The 26,555-nt window shown below is 37.8% G+C and overlaps 1 long non-coding RNA gene across 2 annotated transcripts in view; it reads right to left on the reverse strand.

The window, feature by feature from the left end:
- LOC143667517 (uncharacterized) overlaps positions 1–26,555 on the reverse strand; it is a 108,421-nt gene that overhangs the window by 41,637 nt on the left and 40,229 nt on the right. For both annotated transcript variants that reach the window (XR_013168080.1, XR_013168078.1), the window contains exons 2-5: positions 21,197–21,397; positions 18,498–18,572; positions 16,539–16,669; positions 14,451–14,550 (exon numbers count right to left, since the gene is read on the reverse strand). This is a non-coding gene — a long non-coding RNA (uncharacterized LOC143667517). The remainder of the gene's footprint in view (positions 1–14,450; positions 14,551–16,538; positions 16,670–18,497; positions 18,573–21,196; positions 21,398–26,555) is intronic.

Consider the following 26,555-nt stretch of genomic DNA (forward strand, 5'->3'; position numbering starts at 1 on the left):
CTGACTGGCACTGGTTGCATCAGGTTCCCATCAGAGAAGTGATCAGTAGAGGTAGCACTCTGACCAACCTGGGTAACATATCCACTCTTTGGAGGTGGGGAGTGAGGGGGACCTGCATGGCATTACAACTGACAGGCTCAACAGAACTGTGAGAAGTTTCTCAAAGGAAACAGAAGAACTGGATGGGAAAAACACTATTAAGCATCCACTAGAGTCCCAAGAAAAAAAAATCAGTCTGGTCCCAGATACTTCACTTTAAGTTTTGTGAAGCAATGTTTTTCTTAATTTTGTTTGGGAAAAAGACAGAAAAAGAAACTTACTACAGACAACTTTACATGTGTGAAAATAACAGAAATGCATTCTCAGATATGCAAAAGCCCAAATTTTATCTTTCCTGAAAACATATTACTCAAAGAAGAACTCTAAACCACTAAGAGATGATAAAAATAAAGACAACTAATGAACAGTAAATGTGGACTTAAACCCAGCAAAATGTAACCAAAGCCTCACTTTTTCCCACTTTTCTATGCTTTCAGTTGAGAGAAAGAAGGTAGAGAATCAGGCCTAAGAAGAGGAGTAAAATTAATAACAGAGCAGGATGAATAGGAGATTAAGGTCAAACAGTGAGTTATTAGAATATAAGATGTAAGAGATGGATATATTTTGTATGATGACGCGACTCTAAAGTATAGCAACTGAAAGTGGGTGCCTGAGAAACATATGAGTTTAAAATGTCAAAACTGTGAGGATTGGGTCCCGGGATACTGTCCACATGGACGTAGTATTTACCCCACAATGCCAAGGATCTGGGTGGATAGAAGACTGAGCCAAGTGCCAAATCATGGGACCAGAAGTCATAGATGATAACAATAATCTGGAGTTACAGGATGGCTTATCTAGATAGAAAGAACTTCACAAGAGGGAACATCCCCCATGTTAGCAGAGGAGGAATTGGTTATACATGCAATGGGACTGAGGAGAATGTTGATCTGTATAGTCCTGAGACTCGGATGCTTGAGTAGTCTCTACTTGAGATGGCTCTAGGGGAAGCAATGAATCCACATGTGAGGGCCTATTTCATTTAAGGTAAGAAGTGGGAGAGTTATTCAGTAAAGAGACTAAATATAGCAGTTTGTTGGTATGGAGTGAATGTTCCAGAGGGCACATGGGTAAGATTTGGGAAGGGGAGAGCAATGTGTATTTGGGTCAAGAAAGAAGACACTGTCACAATATCAGAATTAAAGCAAGTATGGGAAAGATTAGGTAACAAAAGAGCTTGCATTTGAAGGGTGGCCAAGGTTGATAGGAAAGTGAGGCCTGGTAGAAATGGAACTCTACTATCAGTGTGTTTCTGGGCAGGCAGACAGCAAACAGCTTGTAGAGGTCAGCAGGATTGTCTCCCAATCTTTCCTCCAGGTGTTACCTGCCTTAGAAGACTGTTAGCCTAGAACAAAACATGCCTGGTATATTCAGCACTAGCAACATAGAGCTCTCTTGTTTTCATGTCCTAATCCTGAGGTTATTATTCCATCTTAGAAAAGAGGCCCAGTTCTGCCCTCACTCTTGGCATTTTTCCTCACTCCTGCCAATCACAGTTTTCATTTTTCAAGGGGAAGCCGTTTGAGAAGTTGTGTTGGCCCCTTGTATTCTCACATGTAACCAGGCAAACAACTCCGAAGGTCTGGCTCAAGCTTTGCCAAACAGCCTTAGTTCTCAGAACACTGAGAGCTTGCTGTGTTAGAGGTTTCTTGTTCATGTACAAATTAATTTTCATTCCATAGAGTTCATTCAGAGTTGATATAGCTCACACAGTATACTTTGTTATGATGCAGAAGTCCTTATAATGCATTTTATTTTATAAAGAGTAAAACTTTATACGGTAAAACATTCCGCTGAAACAAAGTACAATACCAAAGTAGGCAACTTTCTGTACTGTTGTGGGTAAAGCCCTATTATGAAAATCCAAAAGGTTGTAAACACCATATACTTGTCATAAAAGGAGCAAGATCTAAGAGATCTGCAATCAGAAACAGACAATAACAAGTGTCATCAAGTACATGGAGAAATTAGAGCACTTATAGATTGCTGATGGTAACATGAAATGGTGCAGCCACTGTGGAAAACAGTCTGGCAGTTCCTTGACCTGTTAAAAATCGAGTTATTACATGACCTAGCAATTCCACTCTAGTTCTACACCCAAGAGAAATGAAACCATATATTCACAGGAAAACTTGCACACAAATGTTTATAGCAGCATTATTCATAGTAGACAAAAAGTAGAAACACCCCTAATGTCCATCAATTGATGAATGGATAAATAAAATGTGTACATCCATACAATAGAGCATTATTTGGCCATGAAAAGGAACGAAGTTCTGATATATGCTATAATATGCATGAACTTTGTCAACTTTATGCTAAGTGAAAGAAACCAGATACAAAAGACTGCATATTGTATGATTTCATTTATATCATATGTCCAAAATAGGCAAAGACAAAAGAACAGAAAGTAGATTAGCATTTTCTAAGGCTAGGGAAGTGAGGATGATGTGGAATAATTGCTAATAGCTACAGAATTTATTTTTGGGGGGGTGATAAAAATGTTCTAAACTTAGACTGTGGTTAGTCACAAAACTCCATGAATGTACTAAAAACCATCAAATTGTGTACAATATATGAATGAATTTTATGATACCTGGATTATATATATCTTTGGGGGGCGTGGGGCATGGGCAGGCTCCAGAAATTGAAACCGGGTCTCCAGCATAGCAGGCAAGAATGAATTATATATATTTTAATAAAGATGTTTTAAAACATAGCAAAATGAATTCTATAATTTTTATATCATAGTTCTAGCATATAGAAGGCATCCAATTAATGTCTGCTGGGTAAAGAAACGAAGGAATTAATGGACTTAACTACACAAGGTCATACATTTAAAATCAGTAAATTTCAATAAAACCATTATTTTCAACATCAACTTGAAACTGTTTGCAATTGAGGCAGAGACAAAAGCATTTGCATAAGCAATATAAATAATTCTAGAGAGTACCAAACCAGTCAAACAAAATAGCCCTGGGTATGTTTTATTGTCCACCCTATCTCAGCCACAAGCATGATAGTATAAAAAAACTCCTCAGGGAAAGCATCTGGAAGGCCCCTTTGAGTCTTGCTCTGGCTATATATGCTTCAGACTTTGAGCAATGAAATCATCAAGTATTTGGTTTCTTTGTGTTTTTAAATGTTTTAGTAGTTCTTCTTTAGCACGATTTCAGTGACCAAGATAAAATACTGGTTTCATCTAAAATAGTTGGAAAAGCTCATCCTACGCTAGGGGACAGTGCAACCTGTTTGTCAATAACTGTTCAAAGGTGGCTTAAGGCTGTTCAGTGAAATGAGTTTTTTGTTTGAATATTTTCCAGTCAAGGGGATTTGGAAAGTTGAGAAGATGCTAAAAAGAGGCATTTGGCTTTTAAATGTTAGAGGTTCAGAGAAGGAGAGAGACTGAGCCGGCATTCTGCAAGGCAAAAAAACCCTTGGTTCTAAAGGAGTGTGAGTCCAGCAGGAAAAGACAATCGTTCTTTTGTACTGAGACCTGTGCACAGGAAGTACACTCAGGGGTCACTTCTCACACTCTTTTGCCTCTATCAACTTTCAAAGGAGAGAAACTGCATACTATAACGTGCTGGGAGTGCTTACCCATCTGATATCAGCTTGCATGTTCCTGACATTGCATAATAAAGATCCCAGACTTTCTGTTTCATTTGCTGTTTTCCCTAAAATAATATTTGCCTTGTCTATGTTTAGTTATGATGGTTTTTAATTAACTTTTAAATTTTTATATTTTTACCTAGTAAAAAATATTTTTCTTTGAGATATTTTTAGTTTTTATTAGTTTTATTTTTAGTCCACCAAAATTAGGACTCCTACAAAGTGCTCTTAAGAGGCATAGTTATATCTTGGTGGTAATTAGTAGAGAAAGCCAGGAGAAGTAGGATCAGAAGTTAGGGAGACAAGAGTTAAAGAGCAGTAAGCATACACAGGACATAGCCAAAAATTAGCTCTTGGGTAAAAGAGATAAGAAAATTAAATCCAGAGGGTAGAGCTAAGTTCTAAGTCTGAAACTCCTAAAGATGGCATGAGGAACCAGCCATGAAGAAAGCCGTAAGAAAGAAATCTGGTCCAACATCTAGGAGTTCCCACCAAGCAAGAAGAAAAAGGCAAGAAGCCAATTCCATACCAGTAGCCAGCAACGCCATGTTGTTTTCTCTGGGAGAGTCATTTCGATGCTTACTATGTGAATGGTACCCTAGTGTTTGTACAGTATTGCAGCTGTAAAGGGAGGACAGGGGTAGAACTTCCATGTTTCCAAATATAAAACAATCCCTGTAAGTGACACAGCAATGATAGCCACTCCTGTGCACACAAGATCTGCTGAACATTGACCGACAGGGCCAAAAATGTAAGGCTTTAGCAATGTGAGGCCCCAGAAGTGGCCAGAGCTGTTGACTAGACCATGAGGCTGGAATAATGTCACACAAGCAGATTTACTGGTCCTGATACCACTTTAAAATCCTCAAAGTACGTCACAATCATAGGAGGACCAACCAAGTAAAAATCAATTTGATATCCCACTAATCTGATCCATATCCCAAGAGAAATGAAACAGGGTTCATCCTTTTAAGTTATGCTCAAAATAAAGAAACCCAAAAGAGTTGGTGTCCAGCTCTGACTAGATCCAGCAAACTTTTAAATCGGAATAAATATGTTAATGGAAATCCTTCAAAAAATATCTCAGGAATTCCCATGTATTGTTGAATGTATGGTTAGTGTAGTGAAGGGACTGATTCTGAAATCAAGCAAATCTGTATTCCTTGATGACAAACAACAGAAACTAAGGCTAACTTAAGCAAAAATGATCATGAAGAACGATACTGTTGCTGCTGAAATGCTATGAAGGAGTTCTCATACTTGAAGGGAAGGTTAGTAAATCAGACTTAGAAAGGATATACACTATAGACACTCTAGGGGGTCTCAATTCAAGAAAATATTCAGGAAACCAGAATAGTTGCATTTCAATGATTCCCAATACTTTTTTCCTCTATACACAAGATTTATATTTCTGAGGAAAAATCACACAATTGGCCTATACTGGATCATACACACAGTCTTGCCTGGAGGAAAAGAGAATGCTTTGATTAACAGTCCTACCAAACTGTATCAGATGGGAAAAGTAACAAATTCCCCTCAAAAGATTACCAATAGAAAGTAAATGAACACAAGGCAGCCAAAGCAGCCAAAAATTTGTAAAGGTCATTGTAGCTTTCTCCTAGCATGTGACTTCACAGGTCAAAGTTCTTTGTGTGGATAATTCATTGATGTGTCCAGATTGCCTCAAATGAAACCTGGCCCATGGAGGAAGCTTAGTAAATATTCACTGAAAGAATGAATATCTCTAACACTCAGCTCCAACACTTGATACTGAAATACCTCACAGAAATACCTAAAATGTCTAGTTCAACATTATAACACAATATATACTCAAGGAATTCTAAGTCTAGTTATTATTTTTATTAGGATAAATATTTCTAGAATTATTTACTCTAGACAAAATTTTAAAAATCTGCTAATATTACCAGGTTACTCTGTAAAATCACAACACAAAATGAAAGTTATTCATTAGTTCAATAAATCCTGTTATTGAACTCTAGGACAAAGTATTTGACCAATGATGCCGTAATAAGAAAGGAATAGAAAATAAAATTTAAAAGGTTAGCATGTCCTTGGGGAGTCTGGCAGACTAAAACTGGCACCAATGTGTCATTAGCTCCAAACCCAAAATATAATATTTTATTATCTCTGAGCACTCAATGCTTCTCTGTAATTCTTTTCTTTCATTCTAGGTTGATTTCATTTTCTTTACACCATAGCAGATATTCCAACAATTTTTATCTGTCTCTGGGAGCCCCTATTATAGTTCAATCCTGCTTTTCCCATTCTCAGAGGATGATCTTTCTGTTTCACTAAAAACCATAAGCCATGAGTAGGGCATGAGATTTTGTAGAATCCAGAGTGATTTCAACAGTGAATAAAAAAGTATTTGCAAAGTCCCCTTGGGGGAATGGCAAGAAAGGGACAAAATTCAACATCCCCAAGTAGAGAATTCTTGCTATTCTCACAAGCAGTAGGGACAACCAAAGCAATAGGCTGAGCCCTCAATCTTGGGGTAGGTTAATATGAAACTTAACCCTGCAAAGGATAGACTAAGCCTACTTAAAATTAGGCCAAAGAGTCACCCCCAAGAGAATCTCTTTTGTTGCTCAGATGTGGCCTCTCTCCACCAATATGACAAGCAAACTCACTGCCCTCCCCCTCTCTATGTGGGACATGACTCCCAGGAGTTTGGACCTTCCTGGCAGCATGGGACAGAAATACTAGAATGAGCTAGGACTCAGCATTAAGGGATTGAGAAAACCTTCTTGGCCACAGGGGGAAGAGCAAAATGAGACAAAATAAAGTGTCAATGGCTGAGAGATTCCAAACAGATCGAGAGGTTATCCTGGAGGTTATTCTTATGCATTAAATAGATATCGCCTTGTTAGTCAAGATGTAATGGAGAGGCTGGAGGGAACTGCCTGAAAATGTGGAGATGTGTTCCAGTAGCCATGTTTCTTGAAGATGATTGTATAATGATATAGCTTTCATAATGTGACTGTGTGATTGTGAAAACCTTGTATCTGATGCTCCCTTTATCTACCTTATCAACAGATGAATAAAACATATGGATTAAAAATAAATAATAGGGGGAACAACAACAACAAAAAAAACCATAAGCCTCCTAGACAAGGAGAAAAGAAGGCATTCACCCAAATATCCCTCCTTTCTTCCTATTTCAATGGAAAGAAGCTTATTGCCTCCTTTCCAAAGAGTAAACTTCTTCACTTAGACTCCAAATCACAGGTTTCTCAATTTCTCCTGGGCAGCAATTACCTCTTCTTTATTAGGTCTTCCTTCTTCCCCAGATTTTCACAGACCCCCTCTTCTCAGACTACTAACCAGCTTACTGTCCCCTTTCCTAAAAGTACATTCATGACGTACACTCTCCAGTTTCTGCACTTATTCTGCCTCTTCCTTCACTGGCAAACTTTTTAAAATTTTGCCTGCATGCATCGTCTCACTTCCTATTCACTCCTCAACCCACTGAAGCTGTCTTCTGCCCTCAACACTCAACTAAAGCTATTGAGCAAAAGTCTGCAATGATCTGTCAATTGCCAGATCCAGTGTTCATGGTTTAATCACTGTCCAACCTGAACTTTGTGCAGAGATACATCCAGGTTCCCTCCCTGGATCTCCTTCTAATTATCTGACTTAAATTTGAGTTGATTTCTCCAGTTTGCTCTCTCAGCAAATATACTCAGCACCTATCAGACAATGGTCCTGTGTACCATACAAATAAGTGAATAAGTTTTAAATGCAATGTGTTATCCTGGATTGAGTTCTGGAACACAAAAAGGACATTAATGGATAAACTAGTGAAACGTGAATAAAGTTTGTAATTTATCAATACTATTATACGTATGTTAACTTCTTAGTTTTGACAGATGTATCATAGTTATATAAAATTATAACAGAAGAAGGTAAGTGAAGGATAAATGGGAATTCTCTGTAATATCTTTTCAACTCTCTATAAATCTAAAATTATTCCAAGATAAAAAAATTTTAAGGGAATAAAGTATGTTCCCTTCAATGATCTACAGTCTTCAGATAAATGAGGTAGATGATGGAAAAATCAACAAACCACAGAGTCTTTCATCGGGATAAAATGCAGAAGCTAACCTGCTTTTTCTCAGCATTTTTCCCATAAAGAGTAGTACATTTTTAGATACATCCATATACTACATTGTAAACATTTCATGTGAATGGGATGGAGGGGTAGCTATGGGTGAATTTTTACACATCCCTAGATAATAAATTTTGAGATACTGGGAGGCTTCAGAGAGATGTAAGCCAATTCTAGCTAAATGACTCTATTTTCTAAGAAGTTAAATTCAAATATATTACCTACATACTTTCTTTGTGTTTCTCAAGGCAAATAGTTCAAAGTTTGAGGGAGTAGCATGCCAAATGGAGGGGATTTTTCAGGCTTTTCATTGTCTGGCTGCCAGGATTTCTGGAAATGGCATTTTTAATGAGCTTTTTTTTTTTTCTGGGATAGACTTTGATGTGATTGAAAATTTATTTCTCTCTCCATTGTAGGCAGGGTACCAATTAACCCACACAGAGCACCTTGCTGTCTTCCCAACTTGGAGTTTATTACACTTACCATGCAGTGCATAAACCCATTATCTCACCTCCTGTTATGTTTCCCTCCTGAAGAAGAAAAGCAACTACTTAAGGAGTTTCTACTTTCTCTTGATCTTTTAAATATCTCCATTTTTGTTTTTTTCCATAAATCATCTCATGATAGCAGTGGCGGTAGAAATGAGGAAAAAGGTGAGATGGTGGGGCTACTACTTTGGCCAGCTGACTAAGTCAGGGACAGCACTGGTTTTATTCACTTCAAGATACATTTATACAGAATCTACATCATTACACACATAAAGATACAAAGATGAATCAAATAAGATTTGAGTTTAAGGACTTGCAATTTAATGATTGAAATTGTCACATATATAACTACAGAAAGAAATGAAGGATAAAATCATTTCCCTAGTTGTTTGTGTGCATATGTGCATGTGACAGTTACATTAAATAATTGTTTTTAAACAAAAAGACAGTGCTCTTGGTTAAATGGAAATTATGTAAATCTGTAAATCTAAGATCTTTTCAATCTGATGGTTGAAAAGAGAACTAAGAAAGCTAAAGAAAAGTAATTTAAATGTGAACGTTTGAGGCATCGGGCCAAACTGAGTAAGACCTCGGGTTGCCAATACTTTGTCCTCCCCTACTGTGCAGGTTTGAAAGGATGTATGTACCCTAGAAAAGCCATGTTTTAATCCTAAACCCATTCTATAAAGGAAGACATTTCTTCTAATCCCTATTCAGTACTGTATGTTGGAAACTTTAATTAGATTATTTACATGGAGATGTGACTCAATATGGGTATTAAATTTAATTAGGTGGAGACATATCTCCACCCATTCCAGGTAGGTCTTGATTGGCTTTACCGGAATCCTTTAAAAGAAAAAGCACTTTGGAAAAAGCTAGAGAATGACAATCCCTTGAGATTCTGAGAGACCACAGAACGCTGCAAAACCACAAAACAGAAATTCCACCAGCCAATGACTTTTGGAGATGACGAAGGAAAACACCTCCCGGGAAGCTGGAGAGAAAGCTAGTAGATGATGCCATGTTTGCCATGTGCCATTCCAGCCAAGAAAGAAATCCTGACCATCTTTGCCATGTGCCTTTCCAATTGAGAGAGCAACCCTGAATCTCAACGACCTTCTTGAATCAAGGTATCTTTCCCGGGATGATACCTTGGACATTTATAGACCTTCTTTAATTGGGACATTTTCTCAGCCTTAGAACTGTAAAGTAGCAACTTATTAAATTTCCCTTTTTAAAAGCCATTCCATTTCCAGTATATTGCATTTCAGCAGCTAGCAAACTAGAGCACCTGCTATCCTGTATGTGAACTCAAGCTTTCTCTTCCTGCCCCGTTTAGGATCTCAGGAAACTCTAAAATAGAAAAATCCAATGATATTCATTGAAAAGCCCATTCCTTTATCATATGGTCACATTATCTGCAGGGAAGACTGGTAAATAGATTCTCTAGCTGAGCAGCCATTTGTCACTCTAAAACTCGGATTACTATTAGGAAGCTGAGGAGGGGGGAATACTAGGGCAGATCTGCCACAGGAAAGATTGAAGAGAGTTAATGCCTCCTAAATGAAAATAACTTACCTCCAGTTAAGACTATTCTTCTGATCTCCAGGCCTATATATTTTTAATACATACTGGACATTTCCACTTTGATATCCCACTGGCACTTGAAACTCAACATGCATGTGGCAAACACTGTTGGCTGTCCTCCAGTATCCATTTTCCCCTTCTTCCTTTAATCACAGAACACCAGAATTTTAACTGGAAATATATCCATCCAAAATAAAGATATTTCCCAGCCCCCCATATTTCTAAATGTCGCTGTGATTAAGATTGGCCAATGGATGTGAGCAGAATGGATTTCAGCAGAAATGATGAGTTCAGCTTCTGAACCATACCCTTAAATGGAAGGTATGGATGCAGTGGCTATGATGGCTAAAGCTGGAACAGTCAAGTAGATCTTTACATGGAAACCACATTTTTTTGTGAATGACCCACCAACAAGATAGAAGAAGTCTATGTCTCCATAAGTTTTGAGTTGCTTGGATCACCTATCCTGACATCTATAGGAGATAAAAATATATTTTATCTTTATTAAGCAAGTGCATTTTGAGGTCTCTATTACAGTGGCTTAATTTGGAATGATCCTTAATGCTTCAGTACCTCTCACTATGTCCACAAAAGTCATTGAGTTCCACTAGCTAGGCCAGAAAATGGTCTCTAACTCCTTTCTCTTCTTTTCCATCCCCATACCATAAATACCAATTTTTGTCAATTCAAAGTCCTTAATATTTTTAAATCTGCCTTCTCTTTCCATCCAAACACAGATATAATGCCTATATCTATCCTCTCTTGCTTGGACATCTTCATAACTGTTTTCCATGCCTCTAGTCTTGCCAAGTACCAATCCATCTTGCTAAAGCACAAATAGGATCACATCTTCCTCTGCTTGAATCCCTTTACTGATTCCTCATTCCCTAAAGAATCAAATTCAAGCTCTTTAGCAAGACACTCAAAGTTGTTTATGATGTGACCCCTGTTCCTTCAGCTCATCTCTTTATTATTGTCCTAACATACCACACTGTGTTATATATCTGTGATTTTGCATATACTATTTTCTCTGCCTGGAATTTTCCCGCATTCCCTGGTCTTCTTGGGGGAAAAAATGTTTTCCATCTTTCAAACATAGCTAAGGTATCATCTACTATCTGAAGCCTTCCTTGGAGTTAATCACTCTCTCCAATGTGCTGCGTCCTCATTTTGATTTTTTTTTTTTTTGCATGAGCAGACGCCAAAAATCAAACCCAGGTCTCCAGTATGGCAGGCAAGAATTCTGCCACTGAACCACCGCTGCACTGCCCCGCCTCTTCATTTTGTACATGATTTTATTGTCGTATTATTACATCAAAATATAAATTGCTCCTTTGCTTCTTCCTCTGTTAGACCTGTGAGTTCATCAACAGTAGGAACTTTTATTCATTTCTAACTAATATGTTGTGAGATTCAATGTGAAATATTGTGAAATTCAATATGGATGGGAGGATGAAAACAATGAATGAAAAACCAGAAAACATATTGAAAATCCTCCCAGACCTGACAGTAAAAAATAGCTCAGGCGCCTTTCTATATGCCTTACTCTAGAACTGAGTCATCTAAAAGCCAATTTTAGCACCAGCTAAAAGATGTTTCCAGCTACCATGTCAAAAGAGAACTTAAGAAATGTAGATTAAGGACATAACTATGATAATTGTTTAACATTCTGGCACTGTTATTTTGGTTATAACCTATCTGTCTCTTCACAACAGTAAAACCCAAAGCCATAAGGACATATTTACTTCCTTTCAGTACAAAAAGAGAAAAGAAAATCTGAGAATATTACAGTGCATGATGAAGAAAATGTTAAAACTACACAACTCCAAAGGATAAAGTAGGGAGTGGCAGGTAAGAATAGAGATTGAGTCTCTGGGGATTTGAGAGTAAGATAAAAGAAGAACATGGGAAGCTCACTTGGATTTAACCATGAGACCCCGTAATTATGACAAAACTTGATGAGGGCCTTGGAAGTATCTAAGTGTATCTGCTTTTTAAAAAAATTCAGTATTCAAAGTTAGAGAATTATCCAAATTTATGCCAGTATTCAGGAACAAAACTAAAACTATATTGTACAAAAAACATAAAAATGAATGTACCCAATGAATACTATCCTAGAAAGTACAAAATTAATACATAAAAAAAGAAAGATTAAGATTTTGCATAATTATATAGTATATTCAAACTCACCATATGCAATGCAGATACCTCCCAAAAGTTATGTAATGATAGAGCATCTAGACACATCAGTATGAAATTGAGAACTTGAACAATATTATAAAATGGAACATTTGGTAAAAATTCTTAGGCCAACCACACTAGATCAGGACCGGAAGGAAGGAGTCATTCTCAGTACAGCATCACGTATGCTACTCAGATTTTCCTCCAGTAACCTCTCTTTCTTCTAAGGATCTGTACTGGAGCTCTTTGGAAAATAAATGGTAAACATAAACTGGCTGGGTCTAAAAATCTCTTAGAACACAGACAAAAGGCAGCATTGTTCTCTAAAAGATTTAGTCTATGTAACTGAGTGTGGTCCAAAGAAATGAGAGCAAGGGAAAAGGTATTTTCTGTAAGCAGCAAGTTGGTTTTAAAAATTGGGCATGAGTGGTTCAGTGATAGAATGTTCATCTGCCATGCAGGAGACATGGGTTCAATTCCCAGCCCACGCACCCAAAAAAAAAAAGAATCAGACATAAGGGCTCAAGAGAATACATCACTCACTAGATTTGAGGATGTCAGTGATTTAAGAAATAAGTACACAGTCACCTCCTAAACAGAGAAGAAGGGTGTTGTATATGCCCCAGAAAAACATGTTCTTAAACCAAATCCATTGCTGTGAACCCACTGTAAGTAAGGTCTTTGATTGAGGTTACTTCAGTTAAGGTGTGGCCCACCTTAATCATGATGGGGTTTAATTCTATTACTGGAGTAATAGAATTATGTGGAATGAAATTCAGACATAGGGGGAGAAAGCCACAAGAAGCAAAAAGCTAAACATCAATGGAATCCCAAGGAAAAGAGAGATACAAAGAGATGCTGCCATGTGCCCTGCTCTGTGACAAGCTAAGGACCAAGAACTGCCAGCACACAGCCCCAGAATTTAGTCTTCAAGAAGAAAGCAGTACCCTGTTGAGTCCTTGATTTAGACTTTTTCCCAGCCTCAAACCATTAGCAAATAAATCCTCATTGTTTAACCCAACTTATTTCATGGTGTCTGCTTGAGCAACCTAGGATACTAAAACAAAGGGACCTTTAAAATTTTTGTACTTATGGCCATAGTATGCATTTAATTTTTACATTTTCTTTTCTTTTTAAAAGGATATCCTTAGCAATTTTTCATGTGCTTCATGGTAGTCATGATTTCTACTGGCTTCCTCATATTACATTAAATGGGTATGCTGAGATTTATTGAACTATTCCTAATATTTAAACATTTAAGCTGCTTCTAAAATTGTTAGGAAAAAGTTTAGTCAATAGTTTTTTACTGACTCAAATAATTCTGAATTCCAGAAGGGGTTGGATAGTGAATCAAACTGAATAAGCAATTTCAAATTATTTTTCCAATTTTATATTTTTCCTAAACATGAACTATCTCCATAAACAAAAATAAGTGTATCATTTTTCAATACACCTTTTTCAAATTTGGTATATTGTCATTTTAAGGGTTTCCAGTTTAAGTTTACTGTTTTCCTTCTTTTCTTTGCTATTTCATTGAGTAAGAAATGGTATCTTATTTTTTCTTTCCCTTGATTTCCAACAGAGATTTTTCACACATTTTTTTAATGTCATTCTTTTTCCAAATTATCTTTTCATTTCCTTTGCCCATTAAAATTCTAACTCTTTCCTCTCTATTAATTCTGTATAGGTTTCAGATAATTCTGAATCCAATTCTTAGAGCATCTGTGCAAGTAGAGAAGAACCACAGCTGCAGGTTATAAATGAACTCCCATATCCTTTCTATAAATAAATACAAATGGATGTGAAATGATATCTATATAACCAATGTGTAAAATAAGTTAGTTTTCTAATCCTATACTCTTTAACTAAATAAGAATTTTATTGCTGATATAATCAATTTCCAAGGCTTAGTAACATGATCCATGCTATTTCTGAACAAGATGGAAAAATACATAAGAACCTGAATGTATACGCCTAAGAGTACAATTCATTAACAAAAACATGCATATTCATAATAATAGTTACCATTAAATTATTTTCTCTTAGGCATCAGAGACCTTATTCAGAAGATTTCTTATCCTTATAACAAAGTAGATATTATAGATAAGAAAACCGAAGTTCAATGTCATTCTGCTAGCGAATGCTGGAGCGAAAATTGAAACCCTGGTTGGTATGGTTTCAAAGTCATGGTCTGTTCATGATGCTCTTCACCACTGATTTGCAAAGTAAGTCATGTGAAAAAGTTCGGAGATCATAAGACTCATTTTTCCTCCTAATATATAATACTGAGAATTTATGTTCTCAGATGTATAATTTCACGGTTGTTATAGTTTACTTTAAAAAATAATTTTTACCTTGCATAGGGCATGAGATTTTGTAGGTCTGTCCTGAGTGATGCCCAGATAAATCCCAGAGCGATTTGAACAGTGAATAGGGAAGTATTTGCAGAGTCCCCTAGGCGTAATGGCAAGAAAGGGGGAAAATTCAACTTCCCCAAGTAGAGAATTCTTGATATTCTCACAGGCAGTGGGGACAGCCAAAGCAAGAAGCCAAGCCTCCAATCTTGGGGTTTGTTCATATGAAACTTAATCTCGCAAAGGATAGGCTAAGCCTACTTAAAATTAGGCCTAAGAATCACCCCCAAGAGAACCTCTTTTGTTGCTCAGATGTGGCTTCTCTCTCTTGGCCAACACAGTAAGCAAACTCACTGCCCTCCCCCTCTCTACGTGGGACATGACTCCCAGGGGTGTGGACCTACCTGGCAAGGTGGGACACAAATCCTAGAATGAGCTGGAGCTCAGCATCAAGGGATTGAGAAAATATTCTCAACCAAAAGGGGGACGAATGAAATGAGACAAAATAAAGTGTCAGTGGCTGAGAGATTCCAAACAGAGTCAAGAGGTTATCCTGGAGGTTATTCTTTCACATTAAATGGATATCACCTTGTTAGTCAAGATGTAATGGAGAGGCTGGAGGGAACTGCCTGAAAATGTGGAGCTGTGCTCTGGTGGCAATGTTTCTTGAAGATAATTTGTATGATGATATGGCTGTCACAGTGTGACTGTGTGGTTGTGAGAGCCTTGTGTCTGATGCTCCTTTTGTCTAACTTATTGATGGACAAGTAAAACACATAGATTAAAAATAAATAAATAATAAGGGGAACAAATGTTAAAATAAATTTAGTAGATTGAAATACTGGTGATCAGTGAAGGGGATGGGTAAGGGGTATGGTATGCATGAATTTTTTTGTCTTCTTTTTATTGCTTTTTCTGAATTGAGGCAGATGTTCTAAGAAATGATCATGATGAGCATGCAACTATGTGATGATAGTGTTACTGATTATATAACAAGAACAGAATGATCATATGATAAGAATGTTTGTGTTTGTATGTGATTATGTATCATAAGTAAAAAATAAATTAATTTTAAAAAAGAAAGGGAGGGGTAAGGGGTATGGTTTGCATGATTTTTTTCTGTTGTCTTTTTATTTCTTTTTCTGAATTGATGCAAATGTTCTAAGAAATGATCATGATGATGAATATGAAACTATGTGATGATATTGTGAATTACTGATTATATATGTAGAACGGAATGGTCATATGTTAACAATGTTTGTGTTTCTTTGTTGTCATATTTTTAAAACAAAAAATTATTTAAAAAATTTTTAATAATTTTTTTAAAAATTGTTATAGTTGCTTTTTTAAAAAGAACTCTATTTTAGTTTGGGAATACGTGCAGTTAAATGAGATTCTAATTAAACAAATGTCATGGAATACTAAGTAAGGTCCTGGAATTGTAAATTTTGCTTCTAGCCACCAAAATGTGCCCTAGCTGTATTTGTTTCATTCAAAACAAGTAGGAATCAAGCTTTCAAGTAAAGAACATTGATCACAGCTTATTAGAAAGGGTTCTTTTCTCCCAAGTGGGAAAGAAAAAATCTGCCGGTGGATTTCTAGGACTCACCAGTTTTCATATACTAGCATGACCTCTGTTAACTTAACTTTGATATTTTTTTGTTTGATGGAATTTTCATATACTCTAGGTCAACCATAATAATACTTGAGGTATAATCATTCTCTAGAATTGGAAGGTGATGTCTCTAGTTTCCTGCTTTAAGAAAAATCACATAAAATTAATATTGCACAGTGGATATTTCCTGCTATAGCAGCTTTGCACATAAAGCAAAGTCACATTATGTTAATCTTTCACCTCTCTGTGAAGCATGTCTTTTTCTCTTTCTGCCTCCACGCACCTTTCTCCTTCTACCACATCTAAGATAAGTCCACCAGTCTCTGAAGTTAACTACTCGGCTGAAAGCCTCATTTCCCTTGTACAGAGAAAATCCAAGGTAATCTTTTCTAGAAGATGGCTCCCCTCTCTATCACTACTGAGGCTGATCACACCGCATAGTGTCATTGGTGATGCTCAAGTTTTTCAGTCACCTGGGCACTATCCAGCTGGTTCCTCGACAGATTTATGGCAAAATGACAAACATTTCCATGAAAATCTTCCAACCCGCTGTTTTGTAATGACTGTTTCCACTATCAGGTGTAGGTTCCTCATTCAGGCTTTTCTACAAATGAGAACAGGAGATAAGCACAGGGGGACACAGCCACATGCTGTACTGCCTTGGTCAATGCCACTTGGGCTCACAGGCTCCTACAGCCTTCAACCAATGGCCCAGACTCAACTCCTTAGTCATTTCCCAAAGAGCCATTTTCCCTAAGATATACTCATACCAGAATGACTCAATCCAAAGGGGGTTCAAATCTCATTATCTGCTATCTAAGACTCATATTCTCTCTGTCTCTTGTTCTAGCGCTATCTTTCTATATTCTCTACTTCTGTTCCTCTCTATATATCTTCCTCTATCTCACACAACACCTCTATTGCCTGAGGCAGATTACATAGTTTCTTCTCATTCTCAAGATCTGCCCCCTTTTTCTATCTTCTGTGTGAGTGGCAATCTTTTCCAGGAAAACTACAACTATGTTATAGTTGAAAGGGTCCCTTTCAGAATCAGTTTTGTGCCAAATAAAATTATGTTAATTTGTGAGTCTAGAAGAGCAGCTAAATTCATATTGTATGTGTCTATTCAGAATAAGCTCAAAAGTTTGGGATGTGATAAGACAAAACATGTTTTGAGACATGTGGATTCAGAATACAGTCTAAACCATGAATGTGTATTAAAGTTATACACTTTAACCACAGCAGGCTACATACATTCTGGCCCAATGAACATGGTAAGAATCTGAATAAGTGAATTACTACACTTATTAAACTCAGAGCTCTCCAAGAACCGTCCCTCACATAAAAATGGCTGTCTGGGTGGGCCATGGTGGCTTAGCAGGCAAGAATGCTCGCCTGCCATGCCAGAGGACCTGGGTTCGATTCCCAGTGCCTGCCCATGTTAAAAAAAAAAAAAAAGAAAAAGAAAAAGAAAAATGGCTGTCTTCAAAACAGTAAAGATGCACTGGTGCTTTCAAAAAGGGACTCAGAACACAAGCTCTAGAAAGTTCCAGAAAGTGATATCAAGGGACACTGACTTTTTAATCTCCAAGTAAATAAAGCACAATAATTAGAAATGTTTAATAACATTAACGAAGGCCAGCCTGCACAACTTTAATTTGATACTGGAAATTGTTCCTTGTGTTGCCAACAAAAACAGATGGTATAATTTCAAAGAAAGTGGTAATGAAACTTCCCTTGAAGAAATTGCTGAAGAAAAATGGTTAACACTAACACTTGATAACAGAGTAAGCTTTAAGGATACATACAATGTTACATTTAAATAGGAAAAGATGCAAAAGAAAAGATGTTAGAGTAAATTAGCTAACTTCTTTCCTAGCCCCCTAGTCTGTTTGGAGAGTGCCACCTCTCTATCTGGTCATCAGGTCTCTCAAGACATTACCAGTTAGAGAGAGAGAATGCTCTGGCCAGTCTCTCACACAAGCAGCCCTTCTTCCTCAGCTGAGGTTTATTCATCCAAGTGGTAGAGAACACAAGACTAAAAAATAAGCAACCCATGGAGGCAGATTATGAGAATCTGAATACCATGAACCAAATAACTTAACAGTTGCTTAATCACTGGCTTCATTAAAATAAAATCCTGTGGCAAGAAGATTCTCAGGATCCCTGCGTAGGGGGAATTTTCCCATTCCAGTAAAAAGATTTCTGACACATATCCACAGCTGTTGTATAGCCATAATTAAGAATGGAAATTAATCAGTTCAATTTGAGTGAATAAATTATCATTAATCATTCAAAATAAATACTAAAAACAAAACGCATATTGGTGAGGCATTTTAGAATAGGTAGACAATGAAAACCTACCTATTTTCTCATCCAGTCACTCATCACTCTTTCCCACAAGAACAAACACCTGTTCTATACTGGCTTACCTTGTTGTCCTCTATCAGCAATGTCTCTGACTGTTCCTCTATTTCATCCTTGATCTGCTAGCATCAGTCCCAGCACTGAAAGCCAATTGATCAACTTGTGTTTGGTTTACTAATGAACAGTTGGAAACTGATTCTAACTCTAGTCTATACTACTTGGAAAACTAGCTTCAGTCAGATTATGCCTCTACCTGGCTATATGGCCTAGAATGAGTTTCTGGGTTTTGCTTTCCCCATTGTCAATATGAGGAGTAGAACTAGATAACTCTAAAGCCCTGTCCAGCTTTCAAATTCTTCTTCTAGAACTCACAGAAACATCAAAGTGGCTTCCCACTCTTAAGGCACTTTCTTAACAAGCATCATTGAATTTGATCTTCATATAGCTCCATGAGGTAGATAAGGCAGGTATTACTGGCCCCATTTCAGAATGAAAAAGATGAGGCACAGTATTGAATAAGCTGATTGAAGCCACACCGATTGTTGGTGGCAGATTCTGAAAACTCAAGTTTTCTAAATCTTTATTCAGTGCTTTTTCCATTCTACTGTGCTGCTCCACAATCAACTAGCAAGATGAACAAAGGCTCCAAGTGGGCATGCTTGAGGGACAAGGATGTTAAGGGCTGTGGGGAAAAGACCAGGCTTTCATTTGGCTGACTGCCTTCAGCTGACCTCTGTCTAAATGAATGAATGTGCTTGTACAATTATGAGGAGGAGTGAGAAAGGAGATGAGGAGCTTCAGGCAAGTGGTGGGGAAAAGAAAGAGAAAAGGGAAAAATCAGGTAGCTGTCATACGGAGTGAAACTTTAGGGAAGAAAAATATTTAAAGAGGACTTTAGAAAGTTTTGCCCTAAGGTATATGCCGACGAAACCCTTTCCTCCATTACCACAAGAAAACAACGATAAAAATCAATATTGTTTCCTAATGTCTTTGAATTTAGACTTGTATTTTGTTTTGATTTTAGACGTATAGACTTCTCAGATGGGTACCAACACTGGATGAGAATAAAAAGAAAACTTTTACTCGGTCAGCAAACCATTGAGCCAAAATCAAGCAAAGCAAGACATATCATCTTCCCCAAAACTCTCTCTCTCTGTATAATGATAGTGACTAAATGTACAAATTTTAAAAATGTTTTTGCATGAGGAAGAACAAAGGAATGCCATTACTGCAGGGTGCTGAAAACAGATGGTAATTAATATTTTAAAATTTCAACTTACGTGTGAGACTAAAGCAAAAAATGTTCATTTGGTACAAAATTTATATTTTGACTAGTGCATCTCCTAATATAACTTATGTAGATAGTTGGTTGAACACCATAAGTACATGGAACCTTGGGTAGGACATGAGATTTTGTTGGTTTGTCCAGGTGATGCCCCAGTGAATCCCAGAGTGATTTGATCAGTGAGTGGAAAAGTATTTGCAAAGTCCCTTTCCGGGAATGCTGAGAACAGGGGAAAATTCAACTTCCCCAAGTTGAATTCTTGATATTTTCACAAGCAGTGTGGACAACCAAAGCTATAGACTGAGCCCCCAGTCTTGGGGTTTGTTCATATTAAACTTAACCCCACAAAGGACAGGTCAAGCCTACTTAAAATTAGGCCTAAGAGTCACCCCCAAGAGAACCTCTTTCATTGCTCAGATGTGGCCTCTCTCTCCAGCCAACACGACAAGCAAACTCACCACCCTCCCCGTCTATGTGGGACATGACTCCCACAGGTGTGGATCTTCCTGGCAACGTGGGACAGAAATCCCAGAATGAGAGGAGATTCAGCATCAAGGGATTGAGAAAAACTTTAGAATGAGCTGAGACCCAGCATCAAGGGATTGAGAAAACCTTCTCGACCAAAAGGGGGAAGAGTGAAATGAGACAAAGTGTCAATGGCTGAGAGATTCCAAACAGACTCAAGAGGTTATCCTAGAGGTTATTCTTACGCATTAAGTAGATATCACCTTGTTATCCAAGATGTAATGGAGAGGCTGGAGGGAACTGCCTGAAAATGTAGAGCTGTGTTCCAGTAGCCATGTTTCTTGATCATGACTGTATAATGATATAGCTTTCACAATATGACTGTGTGATTGTGAAAACCTTGTGTCTGATGCTCCTTTTATCTACCTTGTCAACAGATGAGTAGAACATATGGAATAAAAATAAGTAATAAGGGGAACAAATGTTAAAATAAATTTAGTTTGAAATGCTAGTGATCAATGAAAGGGAGGGGTAAGGGGTATGGTATGTAAAATTTTTTTTTTCTGTTTTCGTTTTATTTTTCTATTGTCTTTTTATTTCTTTTTCTGAATTGATGCAAATGCTGTAAGAAATGATCATGATGATGAATATGCAATTATGTGATGATATTGTGAATTACTGATTATATATGTAGAATGGAATGAGCATATATTAAGAATGTTTGTGTTTCTTTCTTGTAATTTTTTTTAATTAATAAAAAATTAAAAAAAAAACTCTCTCTCTCTCTCTCTCTCTCTCTCTCTTAAATAAAAGAGCCATTTATGTGACTGCCTTGTGTCTCAGAGAAAAGTCCATCGGAATCTTCTCACTCCCTCTTGGGGTTTCAGGATATTTCCAGGCACTTCTGCAGGCTGGTGCAGGGAGGGGCCAGGGAGAGAGAGAAAGAGAGAGACTGAGAGAGACAGAGAGGGAAAGCCATTCTATTGGCCTGGCAATTTGTAATGCTTTGCTCACCTTTTCACAGAAGGAATCAGCAAATTGTTAGCCGACTGACTTGCCCTGGGAGACGTTGTTTGTCACAGGTGGTGACAAATAGGAGGATGTGAAAAATCCTTTCATCTGACCCCAACTGAATGCTGCGCCTGCAGGGTGCTGAAACTGGTGCCCCTTATCCAATGCTGAGGATTCATCTGGAGCATGGTGAAACAAAGTGCCCTGAAAAACAAAGTTTATGCAAGGGCTCTGCAAATCCATGTGGCATAGGCACTTTTTCAACACATAGTTACCTTAAGTACAACCACTTTAATTCTGAGTTTGGAGAAAATGACATTACAAACTTAAAGCATTTGTAAGCTACTGGCATAAAAAAGAAACACAGCTAAATCCAACTTAATTCCAGATCAATTTAAAGGGATTTTTTTTGTGCTCCAAAGTTTTAATCTGTTTTCCTAGTCCACACATGCAATTTTCATGCACAAAGGGCAATAAATGAATTCAGCTAATTTGTTTGACAGATAAATATCCTATATTCCATCACCTTCGTAAACCATTAAACACACACATACACACATTACCCGAGATAATGGAAGTGAAGCAGAGTATAACAATCTTCTTACTCAATATGGCAGAATATTATTTAGAGAACATCCAAATTCAGTATAAACAGTGCAGTTACAGTGAAACTCAGTAGGTCTATTTCTTTGGCTCCATGGAAAAAGAGATGGAAGCCTACTTCTGAGTTCCTACTACATGGCAATTCCTCCAAGTATACCATTTTATCAGTACAAAATTAAGAGTCAGGTATTATTATTTTCATTGTCAGAAAAAACAAACAAACTAAAGCTCTGAATGCCAAGTAAAATACCTAAGGTCACTCAACTATTAAGTGTTAGAATATTATTTATACTAAGGTTTCTCTGATTAGTAGCCTTCTGTACTATTTCACTATACCATAATGGCAGAATACATCATAATGTCAACTTTTCACTATACCATAACAAACCATTAGCAAAACAAGTTGTGTACAAGGTACAAATAAGTACACAAATTATGGTGTATATTTGCCTCATATTTTTTTGCATTAAAAAATATCAGCAGGTAAATGGAGGGAGATGTGTATTTACATAATGCATTTAGACTTGCATAATTACATTCAGATTTCATATTATTTTTAATTTCTTCATATATCATGGATTTGGGGAAGGTTGGAGATACCCAATAAAATGGAACTCACCTAAATTCTAAACCCACTGAAAGAAATAAAGAAATAAGCAAATGAGGGCCCCAAACCTTCTTTATTTTTAATAAAGTCTATGTGGAAAAACATGGCTTTAGGTCTATTAGATAGGTGGATTACTAATATAATAGGTACCCCCAAATTAGGCCAAATTGCCCACCTATCACAGGCAATAGGACAGGCTCAGATCTTTCCACAATGGGACCTGACCTAGTAAAACACACAGTAGAGGGCCTCCTTCAGCAAACTCACTGCCCTCCCCCCTCTATGAGTGGGACATCACTCCCAGGGGTGTGGACCTTCCTGGCAACATGGGAAAAAAAATTCTAGAGTGAGCTGGGACTCAGCATCAAGTGATTGAGAAAACCTCCTTGACCAAAAGGGGGAAGAGTGAAATGTGACAAAATAAAGTGTCAATGGTTGAGAGATTCCAAACAGAGTTGACAGGTTATCCTGGAGGTTATTCTTACGCATTAAATAGATACCACCTTTTTACTTAAGGTATTACAGAGAGGCTGGAGGGAACTGCCTGAAAATGTAGAGCTGTGTTCCAGTAGCCACGTTTCTTAAAGATGACTGTATAATGATAAAGCTTTCGTAATGTGACTGTGTGATTTGTAAGAGGATAAAAGACAGAAAGAGACACAGAAACTAAGAGATGAAACCCAGAGAGCTCAGAGAAGCTAAAAGACAAGGACATACAAAAGCTGAGAGAGGAAGCCCCTGAAGCCAGGAACCCAGAAGAGAAGAACCAGCAGACAATGGCCATGTGCCATCCCATGTGCTTCCACCAGGAGAAACAACAATGATTCCATTGAACTGGAATCTAAGACTGAACCTGGTCACTTTGGGCTACTCATGCCCCTGGATCAACAAGCCAAGAAGGGGATTACATTATTGTCTGGGGTGATGACCCTGATTATCAGGGGGAAATAGGAGTGCAGCTACACAATGGAGATAAAGAAGAGTTTTCTTGGAATATTGGAGATCCCCTAGGGCATTTTTTAGTACTACCAATGTTTTTAAAATCAATTGAAAACTGCAACAATCCAATCTAGGCAGGACTACCAATGGCTCTGAGACTTCAATAATGAAGGTTTGGGGTCACCCCACCAGGCAAAGAACCACGGCCAGCTGAAGTGCTTGCTGAGCGTAAAGGGAACATGGAATGGGTAGTGGAAGAAGGTATCAATAAATATGAACTATGACCACATGGTCAGTTATAGAAATGAGGGCTGTAATGCTGTTTTGTTCCTGTTATACTATTTAAGTTGTTAGATATCAAGCTTAAGAACAAATATTACCCAAGGACTTGCACCCTATTCCGGAGAGATTTAATGTGTTTCCAGTTATATGCAGGACAATTGAGTATTGTTAGGTGAAAGAAAAAATGTGTGTTTTATTGTTTTTTATTTAGAAATTAGACATGGTTTAAGGTGATATGTATAGCTGCCAAGTTGACAAGGGGTGCCATGGTCAGGTTCATGTGTCAACTTGGCCAAGTGGTGATTCTGTTTCTTAAGAACCACTCCTTCTGGTACCCAGTTGTATTAGTTAGAGTTCTCTAGAGAAACAGAATCAACAGGGAACACTTGCAAATATAAAATTTATAAAAGTGTCTCACATGGGGACTTCTGGGTCAAGATGGCAGCTTAACAACATGCGCGTTTTAGTTCATCCTCCAGAACAACTACTAAATAACCAGAAACAGTACAGAACAGCTCCTAGGGCCAAGTCAGTGACCAGACACACAGTGTACCCCAGTCTGGACCAGCTGGACTGGCTGCGAGCACCCCCCAGAACCGTGAGTTCCAAAGCTGCAGCAGTCAGCGCCCCTCCCCCACAGACCGCTTCCCAGAGGGGAAAGGAAAGGACTTTACCAGCAGCAGGGACTGGGCACAATCAAACGCCAAATGTGGAACTAATTAACAAATTCTGAGTATGAAAAATAGGCCCCCAGCTTAGGTGAACCTGATCAAAGTGGAGGTTGCTCATTTTTGCCCCAGTTCCAAGGGGGCAGGACTGACAGAAAAAGGGGGGAAAAAAAATAAGGAAACAGAGGTTTTTGTGGCTGTGTATCTACAAAGGCTTGACTGCCTCTGGATACAGCGGCAGGACTTTTCAGGCTGCAACTGCCCCAAGCATAGGCAGAAGTGAGCACTTTTGGGGGCTTGTCTGGAGCCTGTGTGCCTTCCCCAGGGGAGGGGTGAAGCCCAACTCAGGTGGAATCCCTCCATCAAGGAATTCAGACCCCAGGGCTTGGTAATTTGAAGCCATTAAAACAAGCCTACAACCTCTCCTCTGTCTCCACCACGCCCCCAGCAGGGAGAGTCTGCCAAAGTTAAAGGTACCACATCATCTTATGCTGGTGGGACGTGCAGTCAGACAAGCGTCACACACAGGGCAGGATAAGAAAAACAGAGTCCAGAGACTTCACAGGAAAGTCTTTCAACCTGCTGGGTCTCACCCTCAGGGAAAACCGATGCAGGTGACTCTTTCCTCCTGATAGGAGGCCAGTTTGGTCTGGGAAAATCTGGCTGGGGTATATAATATCTAAGTAGACCCTACTAAGTGCATGTGTGGGGGGGAAGGCACCACACAAGCAGGGCAGGAAATAAGAAAACAAGAACTGAAAAATTCTCCTCTGTTAAACAGAACTTAAGCTAAAGGTCCAGATAAAGCTGAATTGAATGTCAAAGAACAGATAGACAACAAATTCATCCAGCAAGAAAACCCTAGGTAAAAGAAGTGAAAGCAATCTCCAGAATAAACTAGTTAAGGTAATTAAATGCCTAAACACCAGCAAAAAATAACAAATCACACTAGAAAAATTGAAGATATGGCCCAGTCAAAGGAACAAACCAACAATTCAAATGACATACAGGAGCTGAAACAATTAATTCAGAATGTATGAACAGACATGGAACACTTCCTCAAAAACCAAATCAATGAATTGAGGGAGGATATAAATAAGGCAAGGAAAGAACAAAAAGAAGAAACTGAAAGTCTGAAAAAACAAATCACAGAACTTATGGGAATGAAAGACACAGTAGAAGAGATAAAAAAACAATGGAAACCTACAATGGTAGATTTCGAGAGACAGAACATAGGATTTCAAAACTGGAGGATGGAACATCTGAAATCCGACAAGAGACAGAAACTATGGGATAAAAAATGGAAAAATATGAGCAGGGACTCAGGGAATTGAAAGACAATATGAAGCACATGAATATACGTGTTGTGGGTGTCCCAGAAGGAGAAGAGAAGGGAAAAGGAGGAGAAAAACTAATGGATGAAATGATCACTGAAAATTTCCCAAATCTTATGAAAGACTTAAAATTACAGATCCAAGAAGTGCAGCATACCCCAAAGAGAATAGATCCAAATAGACATACTCAAAGACATTTAATAATCAGAATGTCAGAGGTCAAAGAGAAAGAGAGGATCTTGAAAGCAGCAAGAGAAAAGCAATCCATCACATACAAGGGAAGCCCAATAAGACTATGCACAGATCTCTCAGCAGAAACCATGGAGGCGAGAAGACAGTGGGGTAATATATTTAAATTATTAAAAGAGAAAAACTGCCAACCAAGAATTCTATATCCAGCAAAACTGTCCTTCAAAAATGAGGGAGAAATTAAAACATTTTCAGACAAAAAATCACTGAGAGAATTTGTGACCAAGAGACCAGCTCTGCAAGAAATACTAAAGGGAACACTAGAGACAGATACGAAGACATAAGAGAGAGGTGTGGAGAAGAGTGTAGAAAGGAAGACTATGAGTAAAGGTAAAAAGAAGGAACATTAGATATGACATATAAAATCTAGAAGGCAAAATAGTAGAAGAAAGTCCTACCCATGCAGTAATAACACTAAATGTTAATGGATTAAACTCTCCAATCAAAAGATATAGTCTGGCAGAATGGATTAAAAAACAGGACCCATCTATATGCTGTCTCTACTCAAAGGACACAAGGCCAAGGACACAAATGGACATTTACACACCAATGTTTATAGCAGCATTATTAACAATTACAAAGAGATGGAAACAGCCAAAATGTCCATCAACAGACAGTTGACTAAACAATCTGTGACATTTACATAAGATAGAATATTATGCAGCTGTAAGACATAATAA

The sequence above is a fragment of the Tamandua tetradactyla genome, chromosome 2, assembly GCF_023851605.1.
Source record: "Tamandua tetradactyla isolate mTamTet1 chromosome 2, mTamTet1.pri, whole genome shotgun sequence".
In the NCBI taxonomy this organism is placed as follows: Eukaryota; Metazoa; Chordata; class Mammalia; order Pilosa; family Myrmecophagidae; genus Tamandua; species Tamandua tetradactyla.